At 33.0% G+C, this 14511-nt stretch overlaps 1 long non-coding RNA gene across 1 annotated transcript; it reads left to right on the forward strand.

The window, feature by feature from the left end:
- Window positions 1-13788: 13788 nt before the first annotated feature.
- LOC124447895 lies at window positions 13789-14488 on the forward strand. The gene is made up of 2 exons (XR_006948878.1): window positions 13789-14047; window positions 14213-14488. It is a non-coding gene; the product is annotated as an uncharacterized LOC124447895 (long non-coding RNA).
- Window positions 14489-14511: the final 23 nt, after the last annotated feature.

Below are 14511 nucleotides of genomic sequence, written 5' to 3' on the forward strand. Positions count from 1 at the left end.
GGTTTTACAAAACTTTTTCTAGTTGCTTGACATTCAATTTAGAAATGTCGTTTTATGGATGGGCAATGTAATATCATGTGAATGAGAAAATATAATATTATTCTGATTTTAACTAGCGGTTATGAGTTTCTATAATAAAATACAAACTTTATCATTTCATTTTAGTCATGAAAGTATTCTACATTCTTTTGATTCTTTAGATTCTTCATGAATCGATCGAAATAGAATCAAACGATCTATCAAAGCAAAGATTGATAAACTCGGTGTCAGAAAGGAAAGAAAAAAGGGTATGTAGCTCTTTTTGTTATTTAATCAATTTGGGTAGAAAATTGTAGGTGAGACAATACTCTACAAAGCAAAGTCCCAACCACCGAGTAACATGAATCATTAGAAACTATAAAATAACATATGCGAAACGCGTGATCTGATTGATTGATTCCCGTGTTTTTGATCAGACCCTGTGATAAACTTGGTGATTTGAATAGCATTCGCAAGACTGTTTGAACATGCCTAAAAAGAAAGACGATCTTTTGCCAATATTAGGGAAACACCAGCCATAAAGGTGACTGTTTTGCAACCTTTTGCCTACCTGCAATATTTTCAAATGCTCTATACATTAACAACCAAAGGATAATGTTGTTCTTTTTTTTAAGCAGGCGCAAATATGAGAGCTAAATTCACCCAAGTGAACAAAGCCGTAATATTTAGTAAAAATAGGCACGCAATGCGTATATGTGGGTAGCCTGTTAAGTACATTATTACTAAATGAAGTAGATAATATGAGCCTTATTCAAATAAAAGTATATATTTAATATTATTTACGTCAAACTTGTTTAAGATTGGAAAATGTTCTTTAGTTATATGGCCAATTAATTGTTTTATCCTTTCTGCATTTTTAGAAGGCTCTAGCTTAGATTGCATGTCACGTGACTGTGCTTAAGCCTCGCATTAAGGAAAATAACGTCATTTAGATTTCTCGCAAATGTTAAAAGTTTTTTTTACCTAAAAGCACTTTTGCTTTTTAAAAACGACACTTTGCGTTTCAAAAAAGTTTTCTGACATGTTTAAGACATCGTTCAGTAAGACATAAGTCCTTAGTATTTCTTATTCATAGTTTGTCACATATCGTATTTTACTTGACGTAAAATAACTAAAATTGTAAATCCATTGGACTATATATATACCAGACAGTACATGTAAAAGTTGTTAATACCGGTCGCTGGAACGAGATATAATTGTTATTTGTGGTCGCTTGTGAGCAGGCATTTGAAAAATATCTTGACTTTATTTATTATGCTTTTATAAAGTTTTGTGAAGAAAAATTTTTCGTTTTTACATCCCATTATTCGAACTCATGTTTAGTTCCGCTTGAATAGATGACAACAGCAATATCGTACAACTATACAAGTCATTTTTTGGGCCGTGATGTTTATAGAAAATATTTCTGAAAATAACAATATTTTGCTTTCAGTGTTTGATTAAATTGAGAACAGAGTACTGTAAGTATGTATGAGTAAAGCCAAAAATGTATAAGCAATGCAAATAAAACCGAATTGGACTATATACAAAACAATACATCTTAGTAAGGCCCTGTTCACACGATACCGGATTCATCTTGTACCGGATTCGCTGAGCAATCCTATACGAAAAATGCACTCTGTTCACACGATGCCGGATTTGTAAGACGATACATTAATTTTTATATCGCCCCAGTATTTGTACGTGCAAGCGGCAACGACGATGGTTGCCAATTCAAATATTTCGCGAGAAATGAGAAATTTTTTTGACAGATAACAAGGTAGAGTTTTTTCTTGCGCGTATTAAGGTTTTTTACGAATGGGCGCAAGGACTGGAAGAGTGTAAAGTCCAAATACGACCGAATATATGTTGACATTACAATAATACTAGAAAGAAGCTTTTTACATTGCGATAATACATTGTTAAAAGCTTAAACATGCCACGTTGAAGTATATCATATTTGCTGGAGGATTATTCATTTAAAACATAGTTTTGTATCGCTATGTTTGCTTTCATTTTTGAAAAATCGCACAGACTTCTTAGTTGCCAGAGTGGAACGTATCGGATTCGAGCGTTCACACGACCACGGAACGTATCGGATTGGTTTTTATACCACTTCCACAGCGGAGTCAAATCGCTCCGGAAAACGATATAAAGCGTATCGATTTCAGCGGAGCCGTATGAACGCAAGGCCTATCCGCAACGAAAAGTAATCCGGTATCTAACCAATCCGGTATCGTGTGAACATGGCTTAAGTACAAGTTGTTAGTACTGGTCGCTTGAACGAGATGTAATTGATATTTGTGATCGCTTAATAGCCTGTATTTGAATAATATCTTGACATTTATTTATTAGTTTTTAATGAAGTTTTTGGGAAGAGTAAATTATTTGTTTGTACATCCCATGAATCGGAGCTCATGTTTATTTTCGCTTGAATAGATCACAAGGAATATCGTATAACCATACAATTCAATTTTTGGAACGTAATGTTTTTAGTTAATATTTCTCAAAGTAACGAGGTTTTCTTAGAATTATGCCACTGGCGATTCTGTGCTTACTGCAAATGACTTCTGTTTGATCTTTGTACGTGGCAAGACGCTTCACAGTTCATGCATAGGAAATGTGTTATTACATACTATATATTTATATGCTCTTGGATTCATTGTTATAGTCTTTATGTCGAATGAAAAACAACTCACGAAATTTTTCGTCAAAGTAACAAACGCACAAAACGGTATTATTCGCCATCGTTCGAAAATCCGACTATCACCGAGGATTACGACGGACAGACAGACAGAAAGAAGGAAAGACACTTTTTCAGTATAGCGTAGTGGTTAGCCGCGCATGCGCAGCGACTTTCTACAAAAACGAAGTAAAAACTATTAAACATAGAATTAAAAATAGGTCATTTACATGCATTTTGGTTATATTTTTTGATGGAAAACAATACCATTATGACCATCGACATAGCCAGCCTACAATATTATTCCTGCTATGAAAAAGAAGAAAGGTTACCATTACTCATTTTTTTGGTAATCTGTTGTTTCTTTATTACTACAGCTAACAAAGAAACTTTAGCACAGTATTAATAAAGTTCTGCATTTACTAAGAAGAAACTTGAATTGTTAACCGACTGTTGATTGTGCTCCTTACAAATGACTAACTCTTCTTAGTGGAAAGGTTGCTTCTTGACATCTCTCGTTTGATATGAGTCATTCCGTCTCTTCGTAACTTCGTTCAATTAAGTGTTTGCATCATCATTGTGCTGGTTCTACTTATTTTCGTCTTCGTTTGAATGTATTTATGCCTTAGTTAAGACGGCTTAAAAACGTCTGCAGCTCTTCACAAAAAGTCGATTTTAGCTGACAGGTTACAGATGTTTGACAAATTTTACACTCGCTTATTCTCAGTCCTGATCAGGAGATATAGACATTCCACGTGAATAGAATGACTGAACAACATCGTAATGCACCTTATATTTCTTGCAATCACGTTAAACCTTTTAACTTTGACAGAATTTGATTTAATTAAACATGAAGTTTCTTGCTTTGCATTACATGAAACCATCTTTATTATATTTTAGTTAAATTTATTATTCCCAATTGTAAAAATTTTCTGATCATTCAAGTTATGATTAATTAATTCTGCCATCAGAAATCTGGCAAAATGAATTATACTGCTATTTTGAAGCGGATAGTTAAAATTCATGTACTCTTCTAAGTGTACACTTGCTAAAATTACGATTAAGTTGTTAAGTTATTTTAAATGCTTAATGCAAAAAGCCTAGAATTTGTAACTTTAATGTACAAGCTGCCGCTTAATTAATGAGGACCAAACTCCATACCCACAGACATACAAAATTTTGTTCTTTTACCTTGTAGGTTTTGGTTTGTTTTCCACTCAAGTAAAAGCTAAAGGCAACAATAGGATAGTCACGACTTCTTCCAAATAAAATTAGATACCTCCATTTCGCATGCTTCACCTGATGAGAGCTACATGTACCATACATTTTTCCCCTTCATTGTGGAAAGATTGTGTGATGATAAAGGTAAATGTCCTTAATGGTACGTGACTAACCTAGTGCTCCCTTTAGATTTTACTTTAGTGGAAAACCAATCAAAACCTACAAATCAAAAGGACAAAGTTTTTTTAACTGTGGGTATAGAGTATGGCCTTGTTTCATAAAGCAGCAGTTTGTACATTAAAGTTACAAATTCTAACTATCTTGCCTTTTAGCAATTAAAATAACTTTTTAACTTAACATCTTAAATTGCACAAGTGTACATTTAAAACAGTACATGAATTTTGACGGTCAGCTTTAAAATAGCGACATATTATATTCTGTCAAATTTCTGATTGCACAATCTATTAGCACTATTTTGCTTGATCAGAAAATTTATACAATTGGCGATAATAAATTTAATTAAAATATATAATAAAGATGGTTTCTTGTCTTGCTACGCAAGAAACTTCATGTTTAAATAAATTTAATTCTGTCAAAGGTAAAAGGATTTGCCTGATTGCAACAAACATGGGGCGTTTAAAACGCTTTTATATTCTCTTGAAGAGTAAAGTCTGAGATGCTTTGTGATTTTTTTGCCGAGACTGACTGAGACATGCCTGCGATGCTTTTCAATGACATAATTCATATGGCCGATAGACCACATAAATTCAGCGGCAGTTTGAAATTGAAACAATAAAAGGCAATTAAAGGCAACAATAGGATAGTCACGACTTCTTCCAAATAAAATTTAGATACCTCCATTTCGCATGCTTCACCTGATGAGAGCAACATGTACCATACATTTTTCCCCTTCATTGTGGAAAGATTGCGTGATGATAAAGGTAAACTTCCTTAATGGTACCAAAAATGGCTGAGATGGTTGCAATTTGTGCGTACAGTTAACAATTTCATTAACTTGAAGTGGTTTTTGATCAGCGGCATCAGTGTTCTTGGTTTTTTCTCTAAAATTTAGAGAAGATTTTCAATTGTGCATTCATTCAATATTGACAAAAATCCTTGTAAACATTCATACATTGTGTGGGAATTTTCTTGCCAATATTTAAATTAATAGTATTATATACCAATCATCACCCAACATTTCAACAATGACGTGGGAAATGTATGGTACATGTTGCTCTCATCAGGAGAAGCATGCGAAACGGAAATATCTAAATTAAATCATGAAAAATTCGTGACTATCCTATTGCTCCTATAAGATTTAACTTTAGTGGAAAACCAATCAAAACCTACAAAGCAAAAGAACAAAGTTTTTTTACCTGTGGGTATAGAGTATGGCCTGTTTTATTAAGCAGCAGTTTGTACATTAAAGTTACAAATTCTAAGTATCTTGCCTTGTAGCACTTGAAATAAATTTTCAACTTAACATCTTAAACTGCAGAAGTGTACATTTAAAACTGTACATGAATTTTGACGGTCAGCTTTAAAATAGCAACATATTATATTCTGTGAAATTTCTGATTGCACAATTTATTAGCCCTAACTTGCTTGATCAGAAAATTTATACAATTGGCGATAATAAATTTAATTAAAATATACAATAAAGATGGTTTCTTGTCTTGCTACGCAAGACACTGTTTAAATAAATTTAATTCTGTCAAAGATAAAAGGATTTGCCTGATTGCAACAAACATGGGGCGTTTAAAACACTTTTATGTTCTCTTGAAGAGTAAAGTCTGAGATGCTTTGTGATTTTTTTTGCCGAGACCCGACTGAGACATGCCTGCGATGCATTTCAATGACATAAATCAAATGGCCGATAGACCACAAAAATTCAGCGGCAGTTTGAATTTGACAAAGTAGTGCTTCGTAATTTGAAAATATCGTTACAATTGGCAAATTATGCGGCCCTTTTAACAGTCATTTCAAAATACATCAATGATGGGAGAGCCAGTTTGATAAAAAGAGAATAATTTGGATTTTAATTTTTGAATTTAATTTTTGTATTCTAGACACGATTTATCATAAATATCCCGATAGTTGCGTATTGTATCTATAAGTTTTTATTTTTATCGTAAAGTGATCAGAATTATTACATTGAGTCTTTTTGGTTCCATGTCTTGCGTTGAAAATTCATCCCCATCTTTTTACCAAAATGCTTGACGGGAACTCAACTCAACTCTTACGGCATTTCGGCGATATACCGCAGGTAACCCCAACAACAGCCTGAAACACCATTGGTGTGTCAGCGATGAGTGTTCATATTTGCCTTAAGAGCAACGAGAGCATCGTCACAGGTATGCCTCAGTCAAGTCTCAGTCATGTGTGAACTTGGTCAATGGCAAGTATCCCAATCAATATTCGGTTGACAATTCAAGTCTTGTCTTCGTCAAGGCAGAACCTTAGTCATAAAATACCCACACTTGAAATGCAACCAAATCTTTAAAATTTTTTACCAAAAATCACCAAGCAAGGACGACTCCGTTGAGTTTTGTCCTCTGATTTATCACTGCCATTGATAAATTTGGCGAGAATCTTGGTTGCTCGAGGTTTACACGATACACTTCCGACAAGAGAAGGATGACAGGTGTCAAATATTAAATTTTTCAAACTCATTAATATAACAGTTATACATTGTGTGAAAACTTGCCAAATTTCACCATTAAAAAAGGCAAATCTTGTACACCAAGCACATGACCAATGCTACTTCGGGCGTGTAAAATGATTGTTGTTTAACAGCCGATATATTCCGTTCTAGATCAAAGTTCAAAAATGCTTACGAGGAGTTTGAAGAAAAAGTGTTGCATTAAATGAATCTTTGGTTTTGTTTTTTTTTACTCGAAAACGTAGCTCACAAAAGGCTTCAAACAAAGGACAATGTCTCAATCCTTTTTTTTGCATTTTTGCGTTTTGCGAGTTTTGATTGGCTAATTTTTAGAAACGTAAACAAGTCTCTGATTGACTCAAAACGAAATTCTCCTTTGTTCATCGCTGTCCTTAACTAAGTAATTTCCAAATGGGCTAATTTTAATTGCAGCTTTTGTTTAATAGTTCTATAGATCTTTTTAACTATTTGTATGACAATTGTAATAAGAAATATCATTATGACTGCCAACATAGCCAGCCTACAACTTTCAATCCTGCCATGTAAAAGTTGCAAAATAATCATTACTCATTTTTTGGTGATCTATTGTGTCTGCATGCCAAGAGTTGACACATAAAACTAAGCATAACAGGACAAAATTATGGTGCACTAGCTACAACACTGATTTTACCTACAGCAAATTAATGAATTTGATTTTTGTGCTTCTTCTAACAGCTAGAATTTCTTCTAGGACGTTTATTTGCAATATTGTGGAAGATCACAACGTCGTCGATATTATTGTAACGATAACCAAACTTGCTGTTCTCGACCCGGTCCTGCTGCTAGATACTACTGTTGTTTTGAATATTCAGTATGTTGTCACAACGGGAATTGCTGCCCTCCTGGAACTACATGCGTTAATCCCATTCTTTGTCGCCTTTCTCAAAACATGAGCAACTATTATATAAAATGAAAATGGTTTGTTGTCCATGAAACATTTTTACATCTAAAACGTTTGGGTGAATGGGAAATTATATGTAAACATTAAAGCATATTATTATAGCAAAACAAAAATCAACATATGTATAAGTAATTATTTTATGACAAAAAATATAGCAAAACTTAACATAAAAATGTTAACTTGTTACATTCTTTGTCGTCACCTTTAAGTTAAAATTTGTAGAGGATGGTGATATTACTTTTTTGACCATATCACACCCTTCCTCGGAAGGAAGGGTGTGATATGGTCAAAAGAATATTTTGAAAATATAATATAATGCTGATATTTTATATACGAAAATACGAGAATCTGGACTTTAACGTCCTTGCCACAGCGTTTGTTGATCTTGCTTCCAGAAGTATGAACTTCGTTTTTTCGTCACTGTTTACTAAATTTTACGCCTTCGTTCGCTTAGAGGAATTTAGTCTAAACCACTACCCTTTTGTTGCTATTTTATAAAACATTTATTGAACAGGTTATTTCTGTTTATAATGCATATTGACAAAATAATGACCATTTCTACCACATTTAAAACATTTATTATCATCTAATTGAATGTTATTTTGAAGATTTTCTCTTCTTTTGCTTATGACAGCTGGAATAAGCATTTTCTTTTTTCACTTCAATATGAACATCATTGTTTATCTTACAAGCCTGGAAGTAGGAGGCCTCCTACACACTAGAGATTTGATGTAGCCCATGTAATGTTAGCATGCATTTGTCTCTTTTCCAACGATATCCTTCGGAGTGTAACCGAACGACAATTATGAATGACTTGAACACTAATGAACTCGTCACTTGATTCTCCATAGTTACAGGTTAAAGCCTTTTGCTTGAGCTTTGACAAAAAGTGATAAACCGTATCGTCTTCTTCTTGAAGCATACGCCGAAACATATGTCTTGCTATCCACTAAAATAGTCATATGACAGTCAGTTTGTAATATTTAAAAAATAGTTTGCAGCGCAAAAAATTATTTCAACACACATCAGCATTGATACATGCCTGTCGTTTGTATATCGCCTAATTATTTTATATACGATCACACAGAGAGTACATCCATAAGACACAAAAGCTGACAAGACGAAGAAATAAAGAAAAAACACAGCTATTAAACTATATAGTCAGGTATAATTTTACTCATTGCAAATGAACACTTTTAGTAAAGGCGATTTTCATAATTTTACCACGCTTTCTAATTAGGGACAAGTTTGAAAAACATTTGAGAAAAACAATTTTTTTCAAGCGCAAACATGTTTCCAAATTATCAGAATGCCATGTAATAACATTAACCATTCTGTCTGAAGATGACATTCTGATAATATCGAAACATGTTTGCACTCAAATGAGAAATAAATACATGTTATTTACCTTCTGGTCGATGTAGAGATGAAATATTATTTTCCCGAAGACTCGAAAAGTTCTTTCTTGGTTATTTAATTTTCATTTTTAGTCTTACAAACTTTTCTTTCCTTTTTTACGATATTTTTTTAGATTTAATTCTAAAATTACTTTTACCCTGACTGCCGATCTATTGTCACGTAAAAAAACGAAACAATCTTTTGATGATAATTTGAGGCCATGAGCGTCAATAAACGTTAGCATTATAAAAAACTTGAAGACAAATTTTTTGTCAGTCACCCTAAAACTAACAGATGTTTGTCTTATTTGAAAACAAAAAAAAAGAAAGAAGGAAAAAAAATTATGCAGGTGAGACAAATAAACATGAAATAAAGCATGGAAATAATTAACGAACTTTTGATAGAAAACAAAAACGAGAAGAAAAATTAGATGAAGAAGCAAGGTTGTAATCAAACCTTAATCGTCACCGAGGCACAGATTATCGAACGTTCTCTAAAATAAGTTGTGATACGGGGTCACCCCATCACCTCCTTATCGAATGGTTTTAAAGCTCAGGTTGTTGAAAATGCAGTTTTCGTTTGTGGTATGTATTGTTTTTATCATAAAAACCTTAAACTGCAATAAAAAAACATTTTTAAACTTTAATAAAATATACAAGCATCGTTATTTTTTAATTGTCGCTTTGAGCGTTTTCTTCCAGTTCTAGGCTTAAAAATTGATCAATATGCGAATGCCATCTCAACATATAGCTTACAAAACTAGTAACTGGAAACATTTTTCAATTTTAGCATTCCACTGAAAAAATGGCGAATAAGTTACAATCATAAGGTACGTGTTGACGCAATAAACGAGTTGATTAGAAAAAATGTCTTGGAAGGAGAAAAAATATATTAAGTCTAATAACAACTGTGGCTATACCTGCATGGGAATGCAAAAATCAGAAAAAATTCAATTATAAAGATTGAAAAATATCAGCACTATACATGAAATCCCCTGAATGTGGAAAACATAGAGCGTAAAATTATTCTTGCAATTATTCCTTTAATCTCACATGACACACTCTCGACCAATGAGACTTACAGTACAGGAAAAATAAATTCTCACAATTGGAAGAATTGATATATAATAATGTATACACTTAGTCTAAGGGATTGGGCGAGTTTTTCCATCTTTGTACACATGTATATCATGCATCATGTGATTAACATAAAAGCAGGCAGTTAATTGCAATTTTAAGGCAATACGGATGCTGCGATGCTGGTAGTAATTCTAATCAAAAAAGAACACCATCAATTTTCATGGCAAAGTACACTTACTGTTTTCCACGTACTGTTAAATACGTGAAATCTAATCATTAGCAATCATAATTAGTGATTACACAATAGTAGCTACAATGCTATCTTCATGTATGACATATAGTATGCTAAATTTCAAGGCCGAGAAGCTGGGCTGTTTAGAACATACAGAAAAAAGAGCAAAAACGTTTAGAATGAGAAATTCATACATCATGGAAGTTCACATAAGGTAAATCTTGCCAAAATCTATCCACTCACGCAGTAATGTGGTTATCAAATTACTAAAGCAAAAGGATTTTTCAAGACTACAATTATTTCATAACACATCAACATTCATCTGTCGTTTGACTTGATCAATATACATACGATCTTACAGAAGGCACATCACTACAAGACGTAATAGCTTTTTAAAAGAAGAAGAAAGAAAAAAACAGCAATAAAAAAATAGCCAGGTATAATTTTACTCTTTACATATAAAAATCATTAGTATATGCAATTTTGTTTATTCCAATTAGATGAGAGTGTATTTCAAATATTTATAAATACATGTTATTTACCGGTTGGGAACCTGAGGTCTCAAAAAGTTCTTGTTTGTTTTTTTGTTTTGCTTTTTGGGTTTTACAAAACTTTTCCTAATTGCTTTACACTTAATTCAAAAATTACGTTTAATAGATGCCAATCTAATATCACTAAAAAGAGAAAATAAATTATTATTTTGATGTTAAGTAGTAGCTATGAGCGCCTATGAAAGTTAGCCGTGTAAAAAGTCGAAGACCAAAATTCTGAATTCTCGTAACAAAATACAAATTTCATCATTTTATTGTAGTTATGAAATTATTCTACACTGTTCTGATTCTTTTGATTCTTGATAAATCAATAGGAATAACTTAAACGAACTATCAAAGCAAAGATTGTTAGAAATGAGAGAAAACAGGTATATGGTCTTCTATTTTACAAATTTAAATATAGTATTGCAGCTGAGACTATACTATTGAAGGCGAAGTTCAAAACATATTTAGTAACATCACTAACATGAATTATTAGAAATTATAAAATAACATATGCTAAACGCGTGATCTGCTTAAATGATCCATGTTTTGGATCAGACTCAGTGATCAAGCCATTTAAAATCGGTAATTGAAATAGCTTTGGCGAGAATTTTTCAACATGCCTAAAAACAAAGACGATCTTTTGCCATAAAAACATGGGTGAATTAAGAAAAGCGCATGAAACACTAGCTACGAAGGTGAGTGTTTTGCAAGTCCGAGTAAGAGACTAAAATTAAGTCCATAATTGAGTCGAAGGTCAAACTCTAGCTCGAGTCCTAGCTCGAGTCCTTGCTCGAGTCCTTGCTCGAGGTCGGTATTTAAGTATCCCCCATTGAAGGATTTGTTACTTAAGTTAACCTAACTGTTACATTCTCTGTCCTTGCTTTCTTTTGGTATTTTAAGAATTTTTAAAAGCAAGGATCTTTATGTCATCGGCTGTTTAAGGCAGATGAAAGCATAGCATAAGCCCTCAAAAAGCACGTTTCGTAATGCGCATATATTCTTCACGTTTTTAGCGGCTACACAAGAATTCTCTTGTTGTACCACACTATTCCTTACATTACCAAATCTACCAATTTAGTCCGATAGCCAAATACTTGATTTGCAGTTTAAGCAAGTCAAATTGTTTGATTATCTTTGATCTTAAAAAATCCAATCGACAACTGCTTAGTCTATATGAAATTAATGTTCAAGGGTGGAAATTAGGGATCCGTTGAATGGAAGTGTAACTGGACGTCTAATCCTCGCGAAAAATTTGAAGCCAGCATTTAAACCAGCTAGTTCCAATTTTTCCATGCACGGCCAACAAAAATCTCATTTACGTCAATAGCAAAAATGGCTAAAATGCTCATCATTGCCTGCCAGACATGCGTATCTTGTGTGTAAAACTTTGCTTCATGTAATGAAAATTAGAAAATGTGCATTCTCGAAAATAATTTGACGACTACGAAAAGAAAGACACAAGAAAAGAAATAAACTTATTTTTTAAGTGCAAATGTTTCATGCTACATACTACATAGTAAAATTTATTAACCTTGCTTGCTTTGTATAACGAAAAATACTGTACCTCTTTCTTTTACTCTTACTTTTATCTTTACAAAACATCTCGATCGGTTATTGATGTTAATTAAATTAAGCCGGTTGACAGTTTGACATTATTACTAATGCTGTAGCAACTGAGCAACTTAGAGAAGCATTCGTCATAGCAACAGAATGACATATCATGACGTGTTGATATGCTAAAACATTGGGTTGATATCAATTTTTTATAGATTATCGAGAAGTTTTTATTTCATTTTTTTTATGTCGTTTGTGTTTGCATGAGGTTAGCATGGATGAATATGTGGGAGAAAAGTTCTGGTACTTTGCTACAGTCCTAGGCGTTTATCCACTACTGTATATAATGTGGTGGCATTAAACGGTTAGTATAGACTTTGTAGTAAATGATTTTAGAAAGAAGAAACGCATTATTAAGTCTTCATATCTGGAAAAGTATTCGTGCTAAACATCAATGATTCCAAAAATCGTGTTTTTAGTCGCGCTTTGATAGCATTACAGCTGCAGCACATGCAATTTCTAATCTTTCTAATCTGAATCTGAATCTGATTGTGAAAATTAAATCAGTGTGGGGAGAGTGTATTAACCCTTTCATTCCCAATGATGCCAAATGGCAACATTGTCTTTTATGCTCCATAGCTTACATGAAGTAAGCTCAAAAACAAAAATCAGGCAAGCGTTTTTAGGTTTTGATGTGGGTGATGTGATATGTGAGGCAAATCTTTGTAAATTTGTTTTTATATTAGTTTAATTGACTATTTCACATGGTGTCCTACGGAAGTTAGTGACAGCAAATTTTTGCGCATTTTCAAAGGTAAGTTTACATATAATATGTTTAGTTTTGAGAAATATAAAAATATTATTCGATTAAATTATTGGTCCTCGTCATATTTAAGCAATTATTTTATTAAAAGCGCGATCGGCCCACATAGATTTTCTAATGTATAATATTGTTGCCATATGGCAACAATGGGCAGATCAATCTCTGGAAGTTGTCACTGTAGAAATGTTGTTAATTGAATATAAACTAAGCATTTTCTTTCTATAACTAATGTTTTTATTCTTTTTTAAGAGAGTTAAGGATTTGACTGAAGCAGTAGAGCTCATTTTTTGTCCTAATGGTGAAATATCAGATGTAAGCGACATTGATGATGGTGATGACGAGGTGGAAGATATTTCCCTTGCTGAGGACACAGATTTTGTTGCCCTTCCAGACAACATTGAAATTCATGCAGTTCATGAAGATAGTGAAGTGAGTGAAATTGAAGATGATGATGAACCTGTAAGGCAATCTAAACCAGCAAAGTGATGCAAGACAAAAAAGTGTAAATGGCAAAAGAAAGATGTTCCTCTTCCCGAAAACCATTTCAATGATACATTCCCAGATCCACCTGAAGAACTACATTCAACATGTTCATTGATTTTGAAATGATAAAACAATGCACTGAACAAAGTAATATTTATGCAAAGGCAGAAGGATGGTAAGGAATGTGCTATCCAAAATGATGAAATGGAGACGGGCTGGTGCATCCGGAATGATGTATGACTTTGAAATATACACTGGAAAGCCAATGAAACTGGAAGGAGATCTTGGTATCTCTAGCAATATTGTACTCAGACTTACCAAAAATTTGGCAGATCACAAAGATTACAAGATGTATTTCGAAAACTGGTTTGCATCAGTGCAGTTGGTAGAAATTTTAAAAGAAAGAGGCATATGGGCAGTTGGCACTATTCGCAAGGATCGAATGGCAGGTTGTCAACTTAAATCAGACAAAGAAATGAAGAAAGATGGTCGAGGAAGCTATGACAACAAGTCTAATGATAAAGGTGTCACAATTGTTAAGTGGTATGACAGCAAGCCAATACATATTGTGTATCACAAAAAGTAAAATTGTTATAGTTGTAAACATTTCTTACTTGTAGTATTGCTATTTTGTACATATTTTTGTCTTTTACTTGGAGTAAATGGGAGCCTCACTGATCAATTGTATTTTTAGTTAATTTTATGGATTTTAATACAGGTAAAATAATTATAACACTTCAATTTCAATCAATAAACATGAGTATTAAGTATAGAGCTATGTCACTATACTCCCAATGTTGCCATTTGGCAACAAAATTTTAATTCCATGAAAATATAAATTTTTAGACTAGCAATGAAATTCATGACATATTTAACATTGTT

The sequence above is a fragment of the Xenia sp. Carnegie-2017 genome, unplaced genomic scaffold, assembly GCF_021976095.1.
Source record: "Xenia sp. Carnegie-2017 unplaced genomic scaffold, XeniaSp_v1 HiC_scaffold_23, whole genome shotgun sequence".
NCBI lineage: Eukaryota > Metazoa > Cnidaria > Anthozoa > Malacalcyonacea > Xeniidae > Xenia > Xenia sp. Carnegie-2017.